General features: G+C 41.6%; 1 pseudogene; it reads left to right on the top strand.

Annotated features, from left to right (window-relative positions):
• Window positions 1-21,938, top strand: part of LOC107811988 (exonuclease 1-like) — a 100,137-nt pseudogene that overhangs the window by 9,136 nt on the left and 69,063 nt on the right.

The raw sequence follows: 21,938 nt of genomic DNA, 5'->3' as shown, positions 1-21,938 counted from the left end.
CCAATCTCTGATATGTCGCCCCCGCATTCTTTAGCTTGAACATCACTTTATAGCAGTGTATTCCCTGGTGAGTGATGAAAGTGGTTTTCTCCTGGTCTTCTTCTTCCATGAGGATCTGATTGTAACCTAAATAGGCATCTAAGAAGCTTAACAACTCGTGCCCTGCTGTTGCGTCGATGAGCTGGTCGATGTGTGGCAATGGAAAAGAATCTTTCGGACATGCCTTGTTTAGATCTGTGAAATCTACACACATCCGCCACTTTCCATTCTTCTTTTTCACCATGACCACATTGGCGACGCATTGAGGATATTTTGATTCCTGGACCGAACCATTCGCGAGCATCTAACGGCTTCGTTGATAGCAGCGTTGAACTTCCTTCTCATTTGCTGCACCGGCGGATATAGGGGATCGACATTTAGCTTGTAGGTGGCGATATCTTTTGGGATGCCTGGCATATCTACGTGGGAAAAGGAAAACAGATCAGCATGTTCAGTCAAGATCTTGTGAAACTTAACTGGTTTCGAAAGGTTGTTCCCGATATAAGCCTTTTTTGTGCGGTCCTTGCCGTCCAACAAGGCGGGATCAAGATTTTCTATCGTTTATTTGGATGCTTCCACGATGTCGGGTTCCTTGATAACATCTGTCCGCACGTCAAGTATGACTCCCGACATTACTGATTGCTATGCTTCTGCACTCGGGCCTTTGAGTTGGTGGGTGTATGCGCAATCTTGTTGTGGTGCCTACTATCGCTTTTAGTCTGACATCTCCTTTCCCTGCCATTGTTAGTTTACACAAAGCTAGGAAGAGGTGGTTATCCCTTTGAAGAGTCTAGATGAGACTAAGATCTTAGCTAAAGAAATCCCCACAGATGACGCCAAATTGTTTGACCAAAAGATATTGAAACCTTTTTGATTAAATCAATTAAGAAAGTTGAAGGGGTAAATCTTAGCCAAGTATAATAAGATCTAGCTTTAAGGATGCTAAGAATGAGCAAAATGAATAATATTTCTCTGTATTTCAGAGAAGGACGACAAATTGTAAATATGATCGCTTTAAATGTAGAGGGATTTTGCAACAGATATTCTCAGTTTCAAGTAAAAGTCGTATATAGATTTTAGAATTGTGATCCAAAAAATCTCCCCCTTTTATAGAGTGTTCGGTTCCCTTTTATAGGGGACAATTTCCCTTCTTACTCTCAAAAGAAAAAAGTACAACTTAAAGAATACTCTAGAGGCATATTCCCATTATTTCCTATCATGCTAACACGACTACAAACGTCGTACGTTCTCTAGCCACTGTTGATCGTCGTTCATCATGACGATCCTTAAGAAGCAACATCGTAGGGAGCTCGCTCTCTGCTACACTTGGTTTCGGTCGTGGTCGTACAAATTTCGACCCATACAATGCCGTTGAGATCTTTCAGGTACTATTTGTTCGCTTGTAGTCATAGTTGTTAGTTATAAATTTCCATGATGAAAAATAATATATTACAGTTGATGTAGGATCACAAAGAATGAAGGAAATAAAGAAGCAACACTGGTCAGAAATAGATCAAGGAACATGACTGTATGGGTCCAAATTTGGCAACATCGATAACTGTTAAGTAAGGCATGGAACGAGGCTACTATAACACGATGTTTGATGGTCGTTGTGGCAAAGGACGACGACCAAGAGCGGTCAGCCGAAATGAGACATTAATGATAGTTTAAACTTGGAGGGAGACAGTTAGAATATGCTTTTCGAATATTCTTTATGTTGTACTTTTTAGGGTTTCTTGAGAGAGTGTCTCCTATAAAGAGGAAGAGTTAGTAAAGAAGATGGGATCCTGGGAAAAAAGACAAGAGAACACTCTGTAAAAGATTTATCTGAAAGAATATACTAGAGTGGCCTTATTCATTGATTGCATAACAAAAAGCATACATTGTTGTTCTATACTAACAAGATCCCAAATCGTCTGATACCTTTTTTCTTTCTGCACTATTGTCAGGGGAAGAAACTCTCCGAAAGATCACAATAACTGGGTAGTAACTTCTTTTGATTACGTTAGCCACATTTATTCAGATCCATTGCACATTAATGTCACTACATTTATGAGTATCTAATCAGTCAAATATATTAATTACTGTCTTTCATCTTGTCTACTTCAGTTATTATCCTTAACTAAGATTTACTGCTATTCATCCTTAACTAAGATTTACCCCTCTTCTCATCATTAATTGGTTTAGTCAAAAGGTTTAACACATTTTGGTCAAATAATTTGGCGCCGTCTGTGGGGATTTCTTTAGTTGAAATTTTAGTTTCATATAGATCGTAAAATGAGATAGCCATCTTTTCCTAGCTTTGCATAAAATAACAATGGTAGGAAAAAGGAGATGCAAGGTTAAAAGTGATAGTGAGTGTCACAACCAACATCCTGGACACCATCAACGAAGACGGTAGGGAAAACAATGAAAACGTGACACCAACCGGTATGCCTAGGAGAGACGCTTCACCTCCTCCCCGCGAAAGCGTAACTACTTCGCGTGAAAAGGAAGCCTCAACGTCTACAATAGGAGAGGCACCACTGGCGGTAAAAAGGCCATTGGAAGAATGGCTAACAAACACTCTGAACAACATACTTGACAAACCCGCTCAAAGGGAAAATAGAGACATTGCACACATAGATATCACAACCACTGGCGAACAAGACGCCCCCGAGTAGGTAACATTCATACCACTGTTGACGCAGGTAATGACGCGCTCGCAGCCATTCTCAAGAAAATGGAGGAAATGGAAAATGAGAATAAGGCACTCCATGACCAGATGAAGGAGCATCAGGAAAGGGTCGATAAAATACCAGGCGCCCAAAAGTTGTTACCAAAACGAGACGTTGGTCGATTCATTGAGCAACCGTACAACGATGAAGCAACCCCCCACGTTATACCTAAAACCTTCAAAATGCCACCATACCTGAAAATATATGACGGTTCTACATACCCAGAAGATCATATCATCCACTACGTCATAGCTGTAAAAGGCAAAGATCCTTCGAAAAAACAAGTACCATTAGTGCTACTAAAAAAATTCGGCAAAACCCTAACAGGGGGAGCCGTAACCCGATACTCACAACTACCGGCACGGTCAATAACAACGTTCGAGGAAATGGAGGACAAGTTCGTCACCGCTCATGTAGGAGCTAAAAAGGCGGAAGCTAGGATAAACGACATATTCGCTGTTAGGAAGACGTCCGACATGGACTCAATAACTTCCTAGCTCGGTTTAACATGGTGAGAATGAGCCTACCGAATGTATCAGAGGGGATAACAGTAGTGGCCTTCCAGAACGGGTTGAGCAGGAATGGGTCGAGGGCAACCAGGAAGCTATTAAGCAGGCTCATGAAATACCCTCCCACTACTTGGGAAGAAATCCACAATGCCTATTGCGCCGAGGTAAGGGCCGACGAAGACGACCTTAATGGCCCGATCCAATGGCTGACGTCAGTTCAAGTAGAAACAAGGAAGGATCATCGTAATGACGGTCGAAGGGATCAGTTGGGTCCCCGTCTCGGCCGAGATAGACATCAACCCTACGTCACAACATCCATCCCTCCTCCCCTGCAGAACACGGACGGTCCTCCTCGGAATACCGCAACACAACGAAATGAAAGAGGTATGCCTCGACTCTTATCTGCTCACAATTTTTGTGTTTCCCCCTCAAAAATAGTGTACGCACTGGAGAAACTTGGCACGAAGGTACAATGGCAGCAAAAAATGAAGTCCGATCCAAGTACTCGGAAGTCGAACATCCTCTGCGAATTCCACCATGAATGAGGTCACAAAATCGAGGACTGTATAGGTATGCGGTAGGAGGTAGTGAGAATGTTAAATCAGGGACACCTGAGAGAATTGATGAGCGACCGAGGACGAGCCAACTTTGCCCGCGGACGCGAGCAACCCCAGGGACCTCCAAAACTGCCCTCTCCCGCTTGTACCATACAAATGATAATATCATCTTCGACAAGTCAGATACCGATGGTTTGTCTTTCCTCACTACGATGTCATTACTTTACGTATTATAGATACTAATGTGAAAAGAATAATGGTGGAAAACAAAAGCGGCAGGTGTATTATCCATCCTCGAGTCCTCGCGCAGATGAGGCTCGAAGATAAAATAGCAACACGCTTCATAACACTAACATGTTTTAATAATGCAGTCGAGCGAACTTCTGGAGAAATAGTGCTACCTGTCCTAGTCGGAGGAGTCACCCTTGAAACAACGTTTCACGTCATGGACCAAGACACAACCTACAACGCCATCATAGGGCGGCCATGGATACACGTCATGCGAGCCGTCTTGTCAAGTCTCTATCAAGTAATCAAGTTTCCTACTCTATGGGGTATATTCAGCATCCGGAGCGAGCACCACACCGCACCGCACAAGAATGCTATCTCATCGCCCAGGATTGCGCACACACCCAACAACTAAAGGGAGCGAACGTGGAGGCATAACAATTAACGACATTGGGAACCAAACTCAAGGCGCAAATAGATATTATCAAAGATACTGATATCGTAGAGGCCGCTGAGTCGACCATAGAAGATCTTGACCCTGTCTGACTAGATAGCAACGACAACACAAAAAAGGCCTATATCGTACACAATCTCCCAAAACTAGGTATATTTCATAAATTCTTAACTAACAATGCCGACATGTTTGCCTTCTCCCATTCAGATATGCCGGGCATTCCGAAAGATATCGCTACACGTAAGCTAAACGTCAACCCGCTATATCCGTTGGTGTGACAGATAAGGAGAAGGTTCAATGCTACAATAAATGAGGTCATCAACATTGAAGTTGATAAGCTACTCGTCAATGATTCTATCCAAGAATCAAAATATCCCCAATGAGTCGCGAATATGGTCATGGTAAAAAAGAAAAACGTAAAATTGTAGATGTGCGTCGATTTCACGGAACTAAACAAGGCCTGCCCGAAAGACTCTTTTTCACTGCCCCATATCGACCAACACATAGATGCAACAGCAGGGCACGAACTGCTGAGCTTTTTGGATGCCTATTCAGGTTACAACCAAATCCTCATGGAGGAGGAAGACCAGGAGAAAACCACGTTCATTACTCATCAGGGAACATGCTGCTACAGAGTCATGTTATTCGGATTAAAGAATGCGAGGGCGACATACCAAAGGTTGGTCACCAAAATGTTTAAAGACCAACTCGGCAAAACGTTGGAGGTTTACATCGATGACGTGTTGGTCAAATCCAACAGGAAAGAGGACCACATTGACCGCCTTACAAAGGCCTTTGGCATATTAAGACGATATGGAATGAAGCTAAATACCGAGAAGTGCGCCTTTGGCATAACCTCAGGCAAATTCCTTAGTTTCTTGGTATCACAAAGAGGCATTGAGGTCAATCCAGACCATATCAAGGCCATTGGAGGAATACCCGAAATACTAACCAGCAAAAAACAGGTACAAAAACTGACGGGCTGGATAACAGCCCTGTCAAGGTTCATCTCACGGTGATCCGACAGATGCCATAAATTTTTTAACGTGCTAAAGAAAGACAATGGGATCCAGTGGAATTCAGATTGCATCGAGGCCCTGAGAAAACTAAAAACGTACTTGTCTTCTCCACCACTACTCGCTAAGGCAGATCCCGGCAAATGCCTCTTGATCTACCTGGCCGTCTCAGAAGTCGCGGTAAGCGCAGTTCTGGTCCGCAGAACACAAGTATGCAATCCCTGATTTATTATATTAGAAAACCTTGATTGATGCCGAAACGAGGTATCCCCACCTCGAAAAACTGGCTTTGGCATTGGTCATAGCTTCACGAAAGCTTAGACCGTATTTCCAATGTCACCCCATATCAAGGGTGACGACTTTCCCCCTTAGAAGCATCCTACATAGACCCAAGTTGTCGGGAAGATTGGCCAAATGGTCTACAGAATTGAGCGAGCATGATATAACCTATCAGCCGCGAACATCGATAAAGTCGTAGGTACTCTCTAACTTCGTCGCCGACTTCAGTGCCGAAATATTTCCCGAGGTCAAGCAGGAAGTCTTCTCACTCCCCCTGGGCAACCCGACCTATGGGTCCTCTGCACCGACGATGCATCTAATGCGTCGGGATCTGGACTGGGACTCGTACTTGAAGTCCCAACAGGCGAAAGTAATTCGTCAGTCCATATGGTGTCCTGATATGACTAACAACGAGGCCAAGTATGAGGTCGTACTTGCAGGATTGAAATTGGCCCTCAAATATGGTGCACGATGAGTCGTCCTCAGGTGCGACTCACAACTCGTCGTAAACCAAGTTAGTAGGACTTTCCAAATCAAGGAACAAAGGCTACAAAAATACTGTGCAGAAATCCATAAGCTACTGCCAGAATTCGATGAATGCCGACTCGATCAAATACCCCGGGCGCAAAACATCGAAGCAGATGGCCTCGCTAAACTAGCAGCAGCAACCAAAAATACAACCAAGGAAAATGTGGTCACCCTCCTCCATTCGTCAATAGACTAAGTAGAGGTACATTCTATAAATCTAACTTAGGATTGGTGCAACCGCATCATGACATATTTGCAGGAAGGAACACTTCTGCAAGACAAAAAGGAAGCCAAAAAGCTTCGAATACAGGCGGCCAGGTATAGCCTCATAAACCACGATCTTTACAAAAGGACGTTCGGCGGCCCTTTTGCTAAATGCCTAGGACCAAATCAAATAAGGCGTGTGCTCAAAGAAGTACACGAAGGTCACTACGGTGCCCATACAAGAAATCGAGCCCTCGTCAGATGCCTCATACGGGCAGGATACTACTGGCCCACTATGAAAAGGGAAGCAACGGATTACGTCAAGAAATATGAGCAATGCCAAAAGTACGCACAAATGATACACCAAGCGGGCAAACTCTTGCACTCCGTCACTTCACCATGGTCGTTTATCAAATGGGGAATGGACATTGTCGGACCCCTCCCAAAAGGTCGAACACGCTTCCTTTTAGTTTTAACTAACTACTTTTCCAAATGGGTGGAAACAGGTGCATTCACCTAAATACACGAACAAGAAGTCATCACATTTATATGGAAAAATATCATATGCCGCTTCAGCATCCCCAAAGAAATCAGCTGCGACAATGGGCCTCAGTTCATCGAAAAAAAATGACCGAGTTCTTCGAAAAATGGCGCATCAAGCGAATACTCTCCATGCCATACCATCCTGCTAGCAACGGTTAGGCATAATCCTCCAACAAAACAATATTGAATATACTAAAGAAAAAGCTTGAGGACGCCAAAGAGCTATGACTGGAAATGCTACCAGAAGTATTATGGGCCTACCGCACCACGCCAAAAACCAGCACAGACGAAACACCATATTCATTAATCTACGAAACTGACGCCATCATACCTGTTGAGGTCGGAGAACCCAGCCTGAGATACTCCAATGAGAGTGGACCAAACAACGACAAAAACAGAATACAAGACCTGGACGAAGTAGAAGAATGGAAAGATATGGCTCATGTAAGGACGGTAGCTAAAAAACAACAAGCAGAAAGGTACTACAACAAGAAGGCCAAAATAAGACCACTCAAAGTCAGGGACCACATCCTCAAGGCCAAAACACAAGCAACCAAAAATCCAAAAGAAGGAAAACTGGGAACCAATTGGGATGGGCCATATAAAATCATAGCGGGAACAAGCAAAGGGGCATTCCAACTAGAAACAATGGAGGGAAAACTACTACTCCCTCCATTTCATATTAAATGAGGTACTTTCCTTTTTAGTATGTTCCAAAATAAATGACACATTTCTAAATTTGGAAATAATTCAACTTTAAACTCTTTCATTTTACCCATTTACCCTTAATGATAAGCTTTTATAGCCACACAAATGTCATGGACCCACAAAATTTTTACCCCTTAAGCTTTTAAGACCACAAGTTCCAAAAGTCTTCTTCTTTTGCCTTAAACTTCGTGCCGAGTCAAACTACCTCATCTAATATGAAACGGAGGGAGTACAAAACAACTGGAATGTCGCCCATCTCAAATACTTTCACTTCTAAAAAACGACGCCACCCAAGTCGTACTCTTTTTCCCTCACTCGGGTTTTGTCCTAATTGGGTTTTCTCGGGGAGGTTTTTAACGAGGCAACGAGGGGAACGTCTTGAAGTTCAAAGTATAATTCATCGCCCCGCCTGCCGATAATATCTCCAGACCGAACAATGAAGGGGCTAGATACAAGGAAACTTCTCCAATGTGTATGAAACTGACATGTACAATACTTCAATAAATGAAATAAAGCAACATTTTACTCAACATTTATCTCTCCATCGATCTCCGTTCGTAATCAAGAGTTCGACCTCGATCGAACCACAACGGGTTAACATTTTGACAAGCTCGAAATAACACCCCTACGGCCAAGGGCCATCGCCAAGATAAAGAGTTCGACCTCGATCGAACCACGACAGGTTAACATTTTGACAAGCTCGAAATAACACCCCTACGGCCAAGGGCCATCGCCAAGATAAAGAGTTCGACCTCGATCAAACCACGATGGGTTAACATTTTGAGAAGCTCGAAATAACACCCCTAAGGTCAAGGGCCATCGCCAAGATAAAGAGTTCGACCTCGATCAAACCATGACGGGTTAACATTTCGACATTTACTCGAAATAACACCCTTACGGCAAAGGCCGTCACCAAAGACAATATCTCGACCTCGTTTGAAACACAACAGGTTAATATTTCGACATTAACTCGAAATAACACCCCTACGGCAAAGGCCACCACCAAAGAAAGGGTTCGACTTTGCTCGAAACACAACGGGTTAACATTTCGACATTAACTCTAAATAACACCCTTATAACAAAGGCCATCGCCAAATAAAGAGTTCGACCTTGCTGAAAATCATTTAATAATCGATGTCACATAGATTACTTGACATTCGACGTCGCCCAAATCACTAAACTTGTTCGAGTTATTAAATGACGCGATTTCCTACGGCAAAATACCACACAAGGATGGGTAGCCCAGACCCCCTCCCCCTCGTAACAAAAGAAAAGAGAGACACAACAAAAAAGTAACTGTTCAATTACAACTGATATATTACAAGAATGTTTTATAAAGGGCTCAAGGACGCCCTCATAAAAATAGCAAAACAAAAACAAATACAACCAAGTCCTATGCCACATCATCCCTCGTGGCATACTCCTCATTGTACCAAGAATCAGAGGCGAGCTTGTCCTCTGCCAGGTGTGCTGGGGTCATAACCGCACGCCTCACGAGCGGCACATTCTTTAATATGCACCTCTCGAAGTTCCGCCTCAAACACCTTCCTATTGGCACGAAGAGACTTATACACGTCAAGTTGAGCTTCGGCATGAACCCACATCTCATATAAATCTCATGGCATGACAGGGTCAGCCGAAGTATGAGATGTAGAGGGTTGTAACCACCGTCGCACATCCTCTGCTTTCACAGTGGTAACTTGTTTGTTTAACACGGATAACTCCACCTCCAGATCTCGGATACGTCCCTCAAACCTCGCTACCTTAAGCGCAGACGTCTCCGCCTCCTTGTCTCGCTCTGATCTACAAGCACAAAGGGCATCTTCCAAAGCAGCTACCTCCGAGATGGCAGCCGCCCTATCTCTTTTAGCATGAGCCAATCCATCAGCCTTAGCGGTCAGCTCGCCCCTAAGGTCGACAACCTCCGCCGCCCTCTTATCAATCTCAACAGTTAAGGCGGCCATCTGCGCTTGAAGGTCGACGTTCTAGGCCATCACCCCCTTACTCATCTCGAGTTCTTCTTAATTGGCCTTAAGAGCCGCCTCAAGTTCGCTGCATTAGGAAATCGCCTGTATCAGGTCTTCATCCCGCTCTTTCAGCTCTTCGATTTTTTGCGCCAACCGTTTCTCCTTCTGCTTGAGCTCGTCACGGAACAATTGAAAATCATTATCCTGAGTGAAGAGATTGGCCAATGCATGATGTTTGGTATGGTATTCATTATATTTGGAGGCTACCCTCCCAAAAACGGCCGTCTTCCACCTATCTCGCCGATCGCGCTCAATCTCCATAAGGAGGGTCTGGTATGCAAAGCAAATTTAAAACAAGGAAGGGGTTAAGTATACAAACGAACCCAAAAATGAAAAAAGAGAAAAGCACCTACCGGCAGGGCCATGCCGGAGATGCTTCGTGATAACTATGCATCACTCATCGCCTTAAGTACCGTGCTCTCAGAAGCAGCGCACAAATGGGCAAACACTGATGCTGCCTGCTCGCAATTCGCAAACAAGTGATAATCCACATGAATGACTATGTGTCGATCGGGACCTTCCGTCCTTACTTCTACGTGAGTATGACGCTCCAAATAAGCTCGTACATCTTCTAGGTCGACATCCGACCCAAACCGTTATCCTCAACATGCTTAACTCTGCCTCCTCCAATGACAGACGATATGCCACCCTCGACGGATCGTACAGATCCCCCGCCTTGATATATTCCTTTGGTCCTGGGGGACTTTCCTGCCAAAATGGCGTCCGCCATAAAAATGACACCTGTGCCTGATCCAAGCAAAGATGCCGCCCTCGAAGCATCAGTTCTGTTTTTTCCAGTATCAGTGGCGATGACCTTCCCTAGCTCTGCCCTCCTCTCTTCCTCGATGGTGATTCATCACCGTTAGAGGGCTTATCCGTGAGGTGATAGACGGGTCAAGAAGAGATCTCCTTCCGTGCAATGACGTCATGAGAAGAGTCTCTAGTCGGTAAGGATTGAGCACGACCTCCTCGGACAGACTCAGCTAGGGCAAACTACATCCCTACTGATGCGATGGCCTGGCGAAATGCCGAGACTAGGTCCTTCTTCGTGGAAGCCCTACGACCTATCATCACGAAAAGGTCGTATCAATAAACGACAACAAACAGCCAAAGGTTAAAGCAAAAGAAACACTTACCGGATGGATTTTTCGGCCCAAAGCGTTTGAGGAAAGTGGGCCAATCTCGAGTCCCCACTACATAAGGAAGTACGCGAGCTACCCAGTCCTCTATACCTACAATGGGAAGAGGTTCACGTCTCACAACTACATAGGAAAGCCACGAATAAGTACAAATTAGAAAGAACGAAAGTAAACAACGAGTACTAACACCTACGGTTATGATTCCACCATTCTGGGAATCCAGCGGTGTCCGACACTAGGTGCTCGGTTCTAATGAAGAAGTACTTGTGCCAAAATTTGCGGCTCACACGATCGTCTGTTTCGACCACCAACCCCCTGGTCCCACAATGCTGCAAGTGTATCATGTTGCCCCTATGAAAACTCGGGGAAAATAAGTGTAAAAGGTGATGAAGACCAACTTCACACCCTGCCAACTCCGCATACTTCATCAATACTAGAAATTTTTATACGTATACGGAGATATCTGCATCGGGCAGACCTCGTAGAACCGATAGAATTCCTCCACCAGCGGAAGAAGAGAGAGGGTGTGACCGATCACAAAGAGATATACGTAGAACGCACAATATCCCGGTCTATGGACCTCCAAAAAGTCCCTCCCATCCGGAACCATTTCAACGTGGGGAGGAATGTTGTACGTAGACCGGAGGCCATTTATGTAAGCCCGCTCAGTCTTAGAGACCACCGAAACAGGGGAAGCTACAGGTTCTTTATGAAAGTCATTCTAGAACATAAGGTTTCTTGGGAGTATCTCCTCTACGGTAGGAAAACTGTCCTCTTCCTCAACTACCATTTCCTCGCCACCAGAAGGAGGTGCCATGGATAACGGAGTGGCATCGGAAATTTCTTCGTGTACCAGAAGTCGCAAGTGCGGTAGGTCATGAGGTGCAGGTGCGGTCCCAGGACTTTAAGTGGAAATCGCAGAAGCGGTTGGTTAGATTGCAGAAGCGGTACCACAGAAGCGGTAAAAGGGCTGTAGGTGCGGAATCCCTGGGCAAAAAAGTATATAAGTTCCCCTTCGCAAAATTTGGGCTATTTTTCACCATTTTTATCTGGGATTGAAGCTTTTTGGGAGATTTTGAAGAGGGAATTCAAGGGAACTTCGTGGAGGTAAGATTCTTGGAACTAAAACTCATTCTATGGTGATATTTTACTGATTAGACATGGAATTTATGGAAGATAGTGGTTAAAATTGGGGGTTTAGGGTTTGAAATTGGAGACTTTGATTTGATGATTGAGGGGTCATTTGTGGTCGGATTTTGATGTATTTGGTATGTATGAACTCGTGAGAGAGTAAGGATTATAGTTTTGTGATTTTTATCGAAATCTGAGGCATGGGCCCGAGGTTCGAGTTTGGCTAATTTCGGGATTCTTGATGTAAATTGATTATTTTCGCATTGGCTTCGTTACCTTAGCATATATTGATGTTATAATTCTGATATTTGATAGATTCGATGCGAGTTGAGGTTGAGTCGAGAGGCAATGGCGTCGCGTAGTAGTATTTCATCCGGTTTGAGGTAAGTAACCATTGTAAATCTTAACTTGAGGGTATGAAACCCCGAAATTTCGTACTGTTTTGATAAATGAGGTGACACACATGCTAGGTGAAAAGCGTGTGGGCGTGCACCCGTAGGAATTGTGAGTTGGTCCGTCCCGTGGCGACTTTATAGTTGCATATTTTGATATACCCTATATGATATCCACGTGTTTTAGAAATTGGTTTGTTAATTTTGGCTGAATGCCATGTTTGGGGCCTTTGTGCCGACCTGTTTAGACCCTTAGGGGTATTTTTACTACTTTCCTCACTTTATTTGATTTGAAAGCATATCCTCAGTCATGTTTTACATGTTTATTGTTTAAATCCGGTTTTATCACTCTATTTCTTAATATATGAAAACTGTTGGGCTGCGTTTCCCTGATTTTCACTGATATGCCCGAGTGGCCGTGAGGTTAATGACTGAGAGAGGTTGAGGACCTAATGGTGAGGATTATATATATATGTAATGGATTGGACTGCACGTCACAACGATATTATATATTGATCGGGCTGCACGCCGCAGCGATAGACATATGGATCGGGCTGCACGCCGCAACAATAAATATTGGATCGGGCTGCATGCCGCAACAATATGACTCTTGGGCTGTAGGAGCCCCTCCGGAGTCTGCACACCCCTAGTGAGTGTAGTCAACTATAAACTATGGATCGGGCTGCACACCGCAACGATTATTATTATTATTATGAGATATCTATGGAACCGGAGTGCTGAGTGTTAGTACTGATTGACGAGAGTTGAGTCACGAGTAACTGAGAGGCTTGCTCGTGAGGCTATACTTATGAGTGATACCTTGACCGAGGGGCTTGTTTATGACATTTTTACTGCTTTCACTCTTCTTTTATATTGAGCCTCTGTTGAAAGATGTTGAATAAATGTTTTTCAAAGGATTTTTAATTGAAACTGGTGTTTTTTTATGAGATAACTGGCTATTGTACTTCAGATTTTGACTTGATATTTCTGTGGAGATTTCTTATATGATTTTAAATGTTCGTCACTGCACTCAGACTTTATTTACTTAGTTACTTACTAGGTTGGCATACTCACGTTACTACCTGCACCTTGTGTGCAAATCCATGTGCCCGAGCATTAGAGCGAGAGCTTCCAACACTCTCATAGTCGTACCTAGAGATCGCAAGCTAGCTACACGTCATTTGCAGCCCTGCCTTCATCCTTCCTATCTTAGTATTTTGTTATTTCAGACTATTTTGTATTATTCAGACATTGTTTTGGTTTTATTTAGAGGCTCATGACTAGTGACACCGAATTCAGGCTGTGTTAGTATATTTTGTACTAGTTTTCACATATTTCTGTTGATTTATATATTACATACGAATAATTTGAGACTTAATCAATTTTAGGAATTGATTTTATAAAAATAATTCGATGTGGTAAATGTTGGATTGGCTTGCCTAGTACAGTGATAGGCGCCATCACAACCGAGGTATTTGGGGTCGTGGCAATAAGGCTGTAATGGGAATTTTGGGGGTGCCTACTGGTGGCATATCCTCCATTGAGGGGACTTGTTCTCCAAACATCAGAAATGCCATCTTGAAGGATAATGTAGTGCAACAAGGGGAACGAGTACACAAGAAGGCCTTCCTTTCGGTGTATCAACTGATGATTGAAATGGTGAACAAAGTTCTGCTCCCACGCGTAGAAAGACATTCCATTATGTCAAGAGTAGATTTGTTTCTCATGGAAGAACCGGATGCCTACACTACTATAAACATGCGTGGTCTCATGTTAGAGCATATGAAGAAAATGGCAGATTTTAAGGATGGTAATCTTGGGTTGCCTTACGGGTTCCTACTTACTAAAGTATTTGAATTCTTTAAAGTCCCTTTAGGAAAGGCTAAAGTGGGTACTTGCAAGAAAACCTTCTCCAAGTCCACCTTAGAAGAGTGTGAGTGCATCGAAAAGAAAGGGGGGTTGGCAGCACTTCCACTATCTCTCAATTGATTGAAGCTCAGAACACTGCCACCGAAGAGATAAGGAAGCTGAAGGCAAGGAATGCCATTCTCGAAGTTCATCTCACTCAGGCTTAGGGCACCTAGTTTCAGCAGTTCACAAAGCATAGAGGTTGCCCGTCTAACCAAGAAAAATGTTGATCTCAGGAAATAGGTCAAGGACCTGAAGGAGAGGTTTCTTACCGAGCAGGTGTCAGCAAATGCTCGAATGGACATCCTCCTTAGAACCCTTGCCTCTTCCTCTACATCCAATGCTCCCCTTCTAGTGCTCCTTAAAGTCGTTCCCTTCAAAGTATCAAGTTCAAAGTGTCTATTCTCTGTTTTGGTTTCCTGTGTTTAGATATGTTTTAATGGCTGGTACCTTTTTGTTGTTTTATTTTGTGGGTGATTATGTAACAATTGGAACTTGATACGCTCAAATTACACTTTAATAAATAGTGTAAGGCGGTCGGTGTCAAATATAATAACCCAACAAGGTTGGGGTCGAATCCCACAAGGAATAGGTGTGAAAAGGCTACTCGATTAGTGTGTTGCTCGACTAAAGTTGTAGTTCTATCCAGTTAACGGTAACAAGAGTATGAATTAATTGTAACAAGAGTATGAGTTGAGTTTGATTTAAAGTAACAGCTAGTTGAAATATTGAAAATGTAAATAATTTAATTAAAGAAACCAAGGTTGTATTCCCTTTAATGAAGTGTAATGCTATCGGTGTTAATATGATATATTTCTAATGAAAGGTCCTTTTGATATGCAAATGATGTCTAAATGTCTACCCAATATTTTTCAATAGTTGGGTAGTATTTCCTCTTTATGATTTTTTCCACATATAAAAGAGTTGCAATTAAGAACAATCAATATATGCCAAATAAAACCCACTTATTCCTAAGCGATTCTATTAAACAAGGTTTAAAGCCTTGAGTCTTTGATATTTAATTTTTCTAAATTCCAACCCACTTTCCCAAACAAAGCAAGAATTTAATGACACTTGTTAATGTTTGCAACCACCAACATAAATGAAGAATGAGAAGTAAATAAATATCAACCAACCATTATATATATATTCAATGTTAAACACCCATTAACATAACACCCATTTAGAGTCCACAACCTTAGTATTTAAAGTTAGCTACACATGCTAAAATACAAAAGGAAGACACTATTTAATGCCATAAAGCTTACAGAGTGAAAGATTCTTGACCCAAAAGCTTCCAAAAGAGAGGAATATTAATGCCTTGTATTGTAGCTTCAAAGTCAGACCAGATGCTGCTCACAAAACCCCAATAAATCAATTTATAGAGGGCCAAAATTCGGGACAGAGAACGGACAAAAATACCCTTTCCGATCAAATATGCGACCGCATTTCTGTTGCATAACAAACATGCGGTCCACATTCTCGTCAAGCCTATCGCACTTCAGAACCCTAGTTTACAGGCCTCCATCACATTCATGGTTTGTGGTCCGCATTGTGGTAATGCGACCGCATTTTGTGTCGCATTTGCTTCCTTCAGTAGCCTTCATGTTTAGTCTGTGGTCCATTATGCGGCTTGCAGACACGTTATGCGATCGCAGACTGGATCGTATTTTTGACGTTGAACTTTGCTCAGAAGACTGTTTTGGTTTGCGATCTCAGTGTGACATCTGCGGCTCACATATGGGTTTTGCGATAGCATAGTGTCAATTGCGATGCCTTTTTGCTCTTTTCTTATCTTTTTGTGGCTTTTTGGACTCCTTTTCATGCTCTGAGGTCTTTAAGCCTTACACACTGCAAAAACACTAAAATAACATAAGTATACAAGGAAATTGTATTTAAAACAAGCTAAAATCTAAGCAATTAGTATCAAATGTGCCGAAATTCTTCAGCACATCAACACCCCCAACTTAAACTCTTACTTGTCCTCAAGCAACTAAGACAACACTATCCTATTCTAGACTCCATCTACAAGACATAAAACAGTAGTGACCATGGACGGTGTTTGTTGTTAGTATTTCAAGCATGCATCTTTGGGTGTTTTACCCTTCCTGAACCATCAATATATACAAGGAAAACTAATCAACTTGTTAACTTTGAGCCTCAGACAATGTGACAAAATGCTACCCTCAGCCGAGTGCAACAGTTCATGTGCCCTCACTAGAAAGAAAGTCCCAAAATCACAATATTTACGATGACAAGAAAAAGGGATGAATTCACAAATACACTCACTCTCAGAAAGAGTTTCAAGTATTACAACATACCATACCATAGGCTTGCCCTTATTTTAATTCATCGCTTTATTCTAAGAACGTTCGGTTGGAGATCCCATAAGGACTTCTTAAGCTTGTAATGTAGGTTTAGGGAAGGGTCGGATAAGCATTTGGTACAAGTGACTATACCCTCCTCGAACACTAATCACATTTTTCTTTCTTGTGCTCTTTGCTTCTTTTCAAACCACAAAGCCTTTATTCGTATCAACTTTTCCACCATTTAGCCACCTCAACTACCTCTTTTATTCTCTTCAAGGCTCCTTATGTACAAACACTTACACTCTTATACTCTTCTCTTTTTTTTTGTTTTTTTTACTTTGCTTTAGGAGCTTGAGTAGTTCCAAATTTTGAGGTACACTTTTCTACACTCATTGCACCACCTTTCCAATTTCCGGTTAGGCTTTTAGCCTCATTCTTAATGCTCAAGGAGGGACGGGTTCAAAAGAAGGAATTATTTCACAAAACAAAGGGAAGGTTTGTAATGAGGTAGCCAAAGAAAAGGTTAAAAACTCAAATGGAGTGACTAGTGATACTATCTGTACAATGGGTGGCTTGAAAGGCTAACTGGTTTCCCAAAAATCACAAAGACTGCCTAAGGTCATTTCTCCAACCAAATGTAATTATTATACGCATCGAAAACCAACCGGTCAAGTTCTAGATGGCAGAAGCAAACACAAGAATTATTTACACGGAGAACTCTCACACGTGGCACACGAACTGTTTGGCTCACATAGTTTGAAGCCCTCGAGTCAACACTTAGCAACGCAAAGCTTTCATCATATATACATCTATAACTCTAGGTAGACGTAGAGTCACAGAGCGATCCTCAAGTTCACAGTGTTGATATCTCTCTTTTATATATGGAAGGCCATATGCTATATACAGACACATGTCACACCTCCTTTTTCTTACACCCGAAGGTATTAGGGAGTTTTTTCCAACTTAAACTGACAATCGAAACGTGATTTATTATTAAAAGATTCAGAGTCGCCACTTGGGAGATTTATGGTATCCCAAGACATCGGTTCAAATCCCGAATCGAGGAAAGGATTGACTCTGTATTACAGTCCGCGAACCAGAAATCCGGGTAAGGAATTCTGTTAACCCGGGAGAAGGTATTAGGCATTCCCGAGTTTCGTGGTTCTAGCACGGTCACTCAACTGTTATAATTGGCCTATTTACTTGATTTTAAAACATGTTTTAACCTATGGTTCAATTTTAACTTTATAACCGCTTTTATTTAGTTATTTTTAGGAAAGATTCAAACTAATCTAAAATGCGTCTTGAACCACGTCACATAAATGCACCCGCGGTCTACGACACATTTTATCTAACGTTGTTGAGATTTGGATTTGGGTCACATAAATGCACACCCGAGTTTAAGGAAATTAATTTAAATAGCGCGCCTAAAGCAACTACGCCCTTTCAAGTTTGCGAGGGCCATGGAAAATTCAACTAAATGGCACGCCTCGATTTCTTAGGATTAAAATTAATTAAGTGAGGGCCATGCGTTTTGAGATTTTATTTGGCACGGCACACCTCAAATTATTTTATGAAAAGAATTGTATTTAGCTAAGGCAGACTTTAACACTCCTACTTATATCTAAAAAAACTAAGTATCACAACCACGTCACGGGAACCGTACCCGTAGTTGTAATCATTTATTAATCGCTTACAAGCTTTTATTGAAATACATAAATATTGGAACCATGAACAACTAAACGGCTAATTAACAACCGATTAAGCAATAAACCAGCATTTGAAACCTTCAAGGGAATTCAACTGTAACATTACTATATTTTTAGCAAAGTTTAACACTACACTAATAATTATCTAATCAAACAAACACACAGAACATTTACTACGCAAAAAATGGATGCCTCCACTTAGTTGAACTAATAACAGAACATAATTAAAAGAAATATTTAGTACGTCTTTTAGCCTGCATCTGAATTCAACAACTTCTATACTAGAAATATTATACTCCAATTAACGAGGGACTATATGTAATGGTTTTGCCTAGAAAGTTGAAATACTGCTTACCACAAAAGTAATATACTCCAATTTTAGTTTTATTTAGCTCTAGTGAAAGCTCAATCTTAAAACAATTGACACCACAATAATGTACTGAGTTTCTAGCTTCAGCTAAATCAACATCCTTAATTTTAATTCTAATAAACATACTCACTAGCTTCACATCAACTTCTTCTCCAGTTTGTACATTGACTCCTTTCGTGAATACAAGAACTAAATTCTCAATATACAACTACCGAGTTCAGCAACGGGAATCGGGGTCCAGGACCTTAAACAGACTTTGAATAGAACTCAAATCGACTTGAAACATCGGCTCAACCGAACTCCATTTTTAAACACCCGGAATGTGAAAGATCTGTATTTTTTTTTGAATTTGAAGCAGAGATTAAGCCATAAAGAAAAAAAAATTCTTTGACTTGTTTTTTCTAAAAGATAGAACCGAAATTTAAGAAATGAAAAGAATCCTAATCCCTTTTTCTCAAGTCTGCCTCTCCGTTCTTTTTATGCAAGTTTGCCGCTGATCCTTTTTTGGTGGTAGGCGGCTACTGCTTTTTGTCAGCTGATTCCCTCTTTTTCTCTTTTTTCAGTGTCTTTTTAGCTTTAGGGTCTTATAGGTCTAGAGTCTAGGTTTACATTTTGTGTATTTGCTCTTGGGTCCTTAGGGTCTTTTTATTTATTTTTTTTGTTCCAAAGAAAAGTCTAGAAAGGTCCCTAGGATTAGCTTAATGGGTATTGGGTATTGGGCTTAATGGGCTGATCCGAATTGGGTTAAAAAAATGGGCTCTAAGACTCCTAAAATTGTGGCCTAACACATTAGTTAACCCCATTTAATAAAAGATAAAAATACTATACAATGCAAAAACTAATTTTAATTAATTAAACTAAACTATATTAAAACATGAAACTATTATATATTTTTTGGTATTTTGCAAGATTATATAAATATAAAAATAAGGTACTATTTTTTGCATTTATTTATTTAAATTTATGAAAGATACGTAAACTAAAATATTTTTTGTAATTTTCATTTTTTGTGACGAAATAAAGTAAAAGAATCAAAATTAGTTGAAATAAAGATATCACGCCTAAATTAAATATTTACGTGCTAAAATATAAAAAATCTTGGGGAGGGTCAAAAATCACATGTCTACAGCTGCCCCTCTTTGACTAGAAACGCGAAGAGTTTTTAGAAAAAGAACGACTAGACAAGTTTTTTTGACCCGACCCTTATTTGGAGAGACTAAAACTAAGAGGAAAAGGGAATGTGACCGAGCCCTGGTATCTGAGCTGCCTACATATCCTTGGCTATAAAGGAATCAGGCCACTTGTAGTTCAAAGGTGAGTGAGATGATGGAGTATGCCGAGGCGAAGAACCGGTCGAGGTGCCGTTCCGCCGAGGTTCCGGTCTGCGGTCCTGATGTTACATCAAAATCAAAAATGAAAAAGACTAACTAAGCCTATCAGCTACGAGTTACAAGATTCCCTTGTTAACTTGTATTCTCCCGATGGAATCCCTTTGTTGCCGCCTTGAATTGTAATCTGAGATGTTTTCCATTTCTCCAGGTGGATGCCTGACTGCCAACTGCACTTTGAGATGTTTTTTCTTCTCTCTAGATGGACGCTTGACTGCTAACTTGAAATGTATTCCCTGCTCTCCAGGAGGGCTCCTGACTACATTTCTGCTCTCCAGGCGGGCTCCTAACTGCTAACTTGAAATGTATTCCCTGCTCTCCAGGTGGGCTCCTGACTACTAAACTTGAAACATATTCCCTTCTCTCCAGGCGGGCTCCTGACTACTAAACTTGAAATGTATTTCCTGCTCTCCAGGTGGGCTCCTGACTGCTAACTTGAAATGTATTCCCTGCTCTTCAGGCGGGCTCCTAACTACTAAACTTGAAACATATTCCCCACTCTCTAGTTGGGCTTTTGATTTCAATCAAAATGACAAAACAGAGGAAATTTTTCTGCTGTTAGACTTGAACTGCTTCTCCCTATTCTCCAAGCGAGTACCTGATTTCAACAAAAAATAGACAAAACAAAGAAATTTTTTTTGCCCCAGTTTGGCAACTGGGCACATATGTGAGTGTTAAACTGAATCATATTACCAAATATTACCAAGAATTTGAAATCTAGGTCACATTATTCAGGGGGATCCTGACAACTCTTAACTAAACGGCAATTTTAAATCTAAGTTATATCTTCTACAAGTGTAACTTTTGCTAAATCTTGCTATCTAAGAGGATCTTTAAACTACTCCCATTATTGCTAAATCTTGGGATACATTTATGCTAGATTATGCTATTTCTGAACTTTGAACTAGGTCCCATTTTCCAGGAGGGTCCTGAAAATCAAAAATCAAACCTGTTTGGTGTTTGCCTTTCTCCATGGAGGGTTTCTCCGAAACAGCCGACATTTCCTGCCCCTGTTTAATTAGAGAAAAATTCGTCCATTTAAAAATGTGGTGGTTAGTTGATGGCATTCTTTGTTGGAGGTCTTTCCGCTGCATTATTTTGTTTTGACTAGCTTCCCCGGACTGACCCTAAACTGTTTGACTTTCCGACTGACTTTCAACACCCCCATGACTTTGGATGACCCGAATGTTCTATACCCGAACCATTGTTTCACATTTCTGACCTCTTTAGCTGAGCCTCTGCATTTCCCATGAAATTACTAAATTATTTTGCCGATGGAACTTTGCTGGCACTTCACCACACTTTACATCATGCTATCTTTGGTATGCTCTGGCCGCACTGTGCTTCGCAATCTTGAAGCTGGTAGTGAACATTGAAATTCCTTCTTATTTTCTTAAACAGAACTTACATTGGGAACATCTTAGAGAAATAAACTCGAAAGAAATGAAATGCAATGACTTTCAGAGTTAAGGATAAGAAAATCCAAAACTGGAAGACTATTTGAAGAGGAAAAAGAAAAAGGACTTATCTGGATGGAGCTGCTGGCACCAATGATCATGACATGCATTTTGGATTAATCGGCCCAATCTGTCCAACCAATCAATTTCCAGTTGTCATATTTTGTTGTCCCGGAATTTCCATAACCTGATTTCTTCGTCCAAATCTCGACCTTGTTCATCCTGCGGTGCCTTGAAAAGTTTTCACCAGCAGACCTCTCTCATTCGTTCATCTGTCAACTCACTTTCGCCTTAAGGTGCCCGTGAGGGTTTTCACCAATAAGACT

Source organism: Nicotiana tabacum, chromosome 6, assembly GCF_000715075.1.
Source record: "Nicotiana tabacum cultivar K326 chromosome 6, ASM71507v2, whole genome shotgun sequence".
NCBI classification, from domain to species: Eukaryota; Viridiplantae; Streptophyta; class Magnoliopsida; order Solanales; family Solanaceae; genus Nicotiana; species Nicotiana tabacum.
The sequence above is the reverse complement of the archived record's forward strand: the minus strand, read 5'-3'. Positions and strand labels throughout refer to the sequence as shown.